This window comes from Antechinus flavipes, chromosome 2 (genome assembly GCF_016432865.1).
Source record: "Antechinus flavipes isolate AdamAnt ecotype Samford, QLD, Australia chromosome 2, AdamAnt_v2, whole genome shotgun sequence".
In the NCBI taxonomy this organism is placed as follows: Eukaryota; Metazoa; Chordata; class Mammalia; order Dasyuromorphia; family Dasyuridae; genus Antechinus; species Antechinus flavipes.
In genome coordinates, this window is record NC_067399.1 from 178,107,533 (window position 1) to 178,113,190 (window position 5,658).

The following is a 5,658-nucleotide window of genomic DNA, read 5'->3' on the forward strand; positions in this document are numbered from 1 at the left end:
CAAAATGTGGAAAGTCTTATATGGACTGATGCAAAATGAAATTAGCAAAACCAGGAGAAAATTGTATACATTAACAGGAATATTGTACTAATTGTGAATAACAATGACTCTCAGGAATACAGTGAATGTCCCAAGAAAATTCCAAAAGATTCATGATTAAAAAAAAAAATAGTATCCACTTACAGAGTGTAAAGGGCTGAAACTTTGAATACATGCATTGGAATCAGACAACGGAGCATTTAAGGCTAATTAGTTATTGTACAATACTCTATTAGCATATGCTTGGAAAAATGGCCCTTCTCACTATTCCATGCTGGCTAGATCTTATACAGAGAATCGTAGGAGAAATTAGAGGGTGGAGTGAGACAAGTCAGAGTCACTTTCAAAGAGGACAAGGAGAAGGGAGGTTGGTGGAGAGTGTGTGGCAGTTTTGTCTATCCCCTCCATTTCTCCCCCTAAAGACCAAGGACTTTTGCTTATCCTGACTCCAGCTGATTCTGAGGCCTCCAGGGAGCTAACCCGGACTTCACCACAGAGAACAAAGCAATAAATCCTAAATGCAAATTGAAGCATGTCTTTCATTTTTTAAGTTTTTTTTTCTATTTTGTTCTTTCTTTTTGTAATTTGTGTTGTTGTTTACAACATGAAGATTATGAAAATATTTTAAAAACAAAAAAAATATTAAAAAATTTTCATATAATTTGAAAAAAATTAATAAAATTCTGTTAAAAAAAAGAAAGGAAAAATTGTAAATGACTGAGAGTTGTGGACTTCATACATTCGAAATGTTTTTCTTTATTTCATTAATCCTGTTTCCAAGAAGCTTATGTTTAAATAAGTGGATGTGGTGATTTTCTTCTTTTAAATATAATAGTTCTCTCTTCGAGAGAAGGTTTCTTGGGGAGGTTTTCTGGAGGCAGCCTTAATATCAGTTCAGATCAATAATTACCCCAAATGTAGCCAGCTGGTCAAAATACAAATGTTTATTTCTCCTTCCAAGTCTTGTCTCTTTCCTTGGGCCCAGAGAGCTAGATTCTTAGAGGTCTCTCTCTCTCTCTGCTTGGTTCCAAGAGCTCCCTCCAAATGTCTCCAAATCCAAAGGTTTGTCCTTCAGCCTCTGCCTCTGCTCCCTTCAGCCTCCAGCCAGCACAAAGAGGAATCTGTCTCTCTTGCCTTCCAAAGTAATTCTCTCCTGGCTCTGGCTCAACTTCGGCTCGTGGCTTCTTCTGACTTGATGCTCTCCTCTCCATGTAATTTGACTGAATTCTGTCTGAGAGCCTCATCTATATCTTATATATGAGACAGAGGAATTGTGGGATATGAGAGAGAGGGATTATGGGGTTTCTCCCATACTGCTCTCTGGCCCTAAGAGCTTCAACAGAGGTGTGAATTCACAAAGTTACAAAGTTTTCTTTGTGAATCTCCCATACTTGTGAACTCCAATGAGTAAAAGTGTGAACACAAGCATTGTATCAATTATTCCTACTTAGTACCTTGTTTCAGGTTCTGGCCCAAAACATAAACTCTAATGAGTTAGCAGTTTGTAAAGATTCCAACAAGTGGGAATAGCTCTATATTTGTCAATTGCAAATGGAATTAAATTGTTCCCCACCAAATATGTCTTGAGCATAATCATGAGGACAGACTGTAGTTACAGTGATGCAGTTACCTGTATCCCAAAGGGATCATGAAAAAAGGGATAAGGACCCATATGTACAAAAATGTTTGTAGCAGACCTTTTTGTAGTGGCAAGGAACTAGAAACAATGCATTTCCATCAGATATGGAATGGCTGATTAAGTTATGGTATATGAATGTAATGGCATATTATTGTTCTATAAGAAAAGATCAGCAGAATGATTTCAAAAGGCCTGCAGAGACTTACATAAACTCATACTAAGTAAAGTAAGTAGAACCAAGAGAATATTGTGAACAACAATAAGATTATGTGATGATCAACTCTGATGAACTTGACTCTTTTCAAGAATAAGGTCATTCAGGTCAGTTGCAATAGACTTATTATGGAGAGAGCCATCTGCATCCAGAGGGAGGACTGTGGGGACTGAATATGGATCACAACATAGTATTTTCACCTTTATGTTATTTGCACTTTTTTTCTCATTTTTTTCTCTTTTTGATATGATTTTTCTTATGCAGTATGATAAATGTGGAACTATGTATAGAGGAATTGCACATATTTAATATATATTGGATTATGACCAGCAGGATGAATACAGAAAGGCTTTGAGAGACTTATGTGAACTGATGCTGAATGAAATGAGCAGAATCAGGAGATCATTATATACTTCAACAGCAATACTGTATGAGGATGTATTCTGATGGAAGTGGATATCTTCGGGAATGAGACGATCCACTTCAGTTTCAACTGATCAGTGATGAACAGAATCAGCTACACCCAGCAAAAAGAACACTAGAAAATCAGTGTGGGCTGCTTACATTTTTGTTTTTCTTCCCAGGTTATTTTTACCTTTCTAAATCCACTTTTCTTGGGCAACAAGAGAACTGTATAAATATACATGCATATATTGTATTTAAGATATACTTTAATATGTTTAACATGTATGAGACTGCCTGCCATTTTAGGAGAGGGGGTGGAGGGAAGGAAGGGAAAAATTGGAACAGAAGTGTTTGCAAGGGTCAATGTTGAAAAATTACTCATGCATATGTTCTGTCAATAAAAAAGCCATAATAATAAATATATATATATATATATATATATATATATATATATATATATATATATTGGATTACTTGCTATCTAAGAGAGTGGAGTAGAAGAAAGAAAGAGAGAAAAATTTGGAACACAAGGTTTTGCTTGGGTGAATGTTGAAAACTATCTTTGAATGTATTTTGAAAATAGAAAGCTATTATTTTTAAAAATAACTTGGGGTTTCCTGGTTAGATTTCTTTCTAAAGGACCTAAAACCACTCTGACTGTCATTGACTGACCAAGAATAGGTCTTAGGCTAGGTTCTAATTGGTCATTGTTTGGGTCCCAAATGACTTACATCGAGTGTAAATAGCATTTGTTTCTATTTTGACCAAAGATGCTGGGAGTTTTCTGCTTCCAGATTTATTCAGATTTTTTTTTAACTAGATTAAAGGTTCTGATAACGGCCTCATTTCCAAAACATATAAAAAATATCTCAAATTTATAAGAAATCAAGCCATTCTCTAATTCATAAACTGTCTAATATTATGAACAGACAATTTTTAGATAAAGAAATTGAAATATCTCTATGAACTAACTCATATGAAAAGGTGCTCCGAATCACTATTGTTCAGAGAAATGAAAATTAAGACAACTCTGAGATGCCATTACACACCTCTCACATTAGAAGATGACAGGAAAAGATAATGATGAATGTTGGAGGGAATGTGGGAAAACTGGGACATTGATACATTGTTAGTGGAACTGTGAATGAATCCAACCATTCTCGAGAGCAATCTGAAATTACGCCCAAAAAGTTATCAAACTGTGCATACCCTTTGATCCAGCAGTGTTACTACTGGGAATTTATCCCAAAGAGATCTTAAAGGAGGGAAAGGGATCTGTATGTGCAAAAATGTTTGTGGCAACCCTTTTTGTAGGGGCTAGAAACTGGAAAGTGCTGAATAAATTATGGTATATAAACGTTATGGAATATCATTGTTCTGTAAGAAATGACCAGCAGGATGATTTCAGAAAGGCCTGGAGAGACTTAGATGAACTGATGCTGAGTGAAATGAGTACCAGGAGATCATGATACATGGCAACAATAAGACTATATATGATGATCAATTCTGATAGACATGGCTCTTTTCAATAACAAGATGATTCAAACCAGTTCCAATTGTTCAATGATGAAGAGAGTCATCTACATCCAGAGAGAGAGGACCATGGGAACTGAGTGTGGACCACAACATAGCATTTCCACTCTTCCTGTTATTGTTTGTTTGCATTTTTGTTTTCCGTCTCAGGTTTTTTCTTGTTTTTCTAGATCCAATTTTTCTTGTGCAGCAAGATAACTGTATAAAAATGTATCTATGTATTAGATTTAACATATACTTTAACATATTTAACATGTACTGGAGTATCTGCCATCTAGGGGAGAGGGTGGAAGGAAAGGGAGGAAAAGTTGGAACAGAACATTTTGCAAGAGTCAATACTGGAAAATTTTCCATGCACATATTTTGTAAATAAAAAGATATAATAATAATAAAAGAATCTTGGGATTTTGTAATCTATCAGTAGAAGAATCACTCTAAACAGTGAAATTCTGGATCTCAATAATTTGAGCAAGATACGGAAAGGAAGTCTATTTATACTTCCATCATTTTAGAGGACTTCTATATTGGGAAACATATATATATATATATATATATATATATATGTAAATAAGAAAAGCTGCAGGAATCATTTCTGCTTTAGGAAGTCTACTTTTGTTGCAGCTCTATGGCACAAGGAATAGAGCACCAACACAGAAGTCAGGAAGACATTAGTGCTCACATGCAGTCGCAGAGACTTAATACTTACTAGTTGTGTGACCCTGGACAAGACACTTTACCCCCCAATGCCTCACCAAAAAAAAGGAAGTATAATTTTCAATTTAATTTTTTCTTTATCAAGAGAAAAAGAAAAATACCATGCATTTTAACTTCTGTCTCCTGTACACTTACATTTTTCTATTCTGAAGTCTCAATTCATTTCACTTTCTTCCCTCTGGCAAATTTGTTTTTAGCACACAACAGTATTTTGCTGGCCAATGACATTTTCCCATGTATTCATAGTATTTTTCTTGGCACTTAAAACGCTTACATTTACCCTTACTCCTTCTACAACTGTTATTGTGACCAGGTTTGTGATTTCCTGTTGAAAGAAGAAAAAGATGTTTTCAAAATCTTTATAAACCCATAGAAATAGAGATATTCTGTTATAATCTGAATCATAGATTAGCAAGTTCATTCATTAATTTGATTTTTTTAAAAGGTAATCCATCAATAAAGAATGTTATATGGTATAATTGGGGGGAAAATCTTGGTCTCGAAAATAGAACTGGTTTTCACTCCTAATATTCAAAAACAGTGTAATTTTGTGATTCTCACCTCTTTGAGCCTTTATTCAATTACCTATAAAATGGGAGCCATTTTACTCTAACTACCTCTAACTAAAGACTAAACTACCTTAAAAGATTGGAAGAAGAATAAAATGGGTATAGAGACTGCACCTGGGTTTTCACTGGTATAGCATGTCTAACCATGTCTCAGTCCTACTCAGTAAACTTTCATGCCTTTCATTACCTCTAGATAGAGAGCTAGACCTAAAATCAAAAATGCCAGAGCTCTCAAATGACTTCAAACAAATATTTGAGCTTTGCTGTCTTGGATAAGTCACTTAATCTTGATTTTCCTTAGCCTCTTCATTTGTAAAATGATACTAATAAATAGAAAAAAAACTTTTTTAAACAAACTTAAAACAGGGGAAATTAGATGGCACTGTGAATAGAGCCCTGGTCCTGGAGTCAGGAGGTCCTTGGTGCAAATCTAGCCTCAGACTCTTGACACTTACTAGGTTGTGTGATCCTAGACAAGGCACTTAACCATGATTGCCTCACCAAAAAATGAGAAGAAGAAGACAGAGGAGGAGGAGGAGGAGGAG

General features: G+C 35.1%; 1 long non-coding RNA gene across 1 annotated transcript; it reads right to left on the reverse strand.

Annotated features, from left to right (window-relative positions):
* Positions 1-3,768: 3,768 nt before the first annotated feature.
* Positions 3,769-4,854, reverse strand: LOC127548552 (uncharacterized). The gene is made up of 2 exons (XR_007950426.1): positions 4,680-4,854; positions 3,769-4,028 (listed from the first exon to the last, which is right to left on the reverse strand). It is a non-coding gene; the product is annotated as an uncharacterized LOC127548552 (long non-coding RNA).
* Positions 4,855-5,658: the final 804 nt, after the last annotated feature.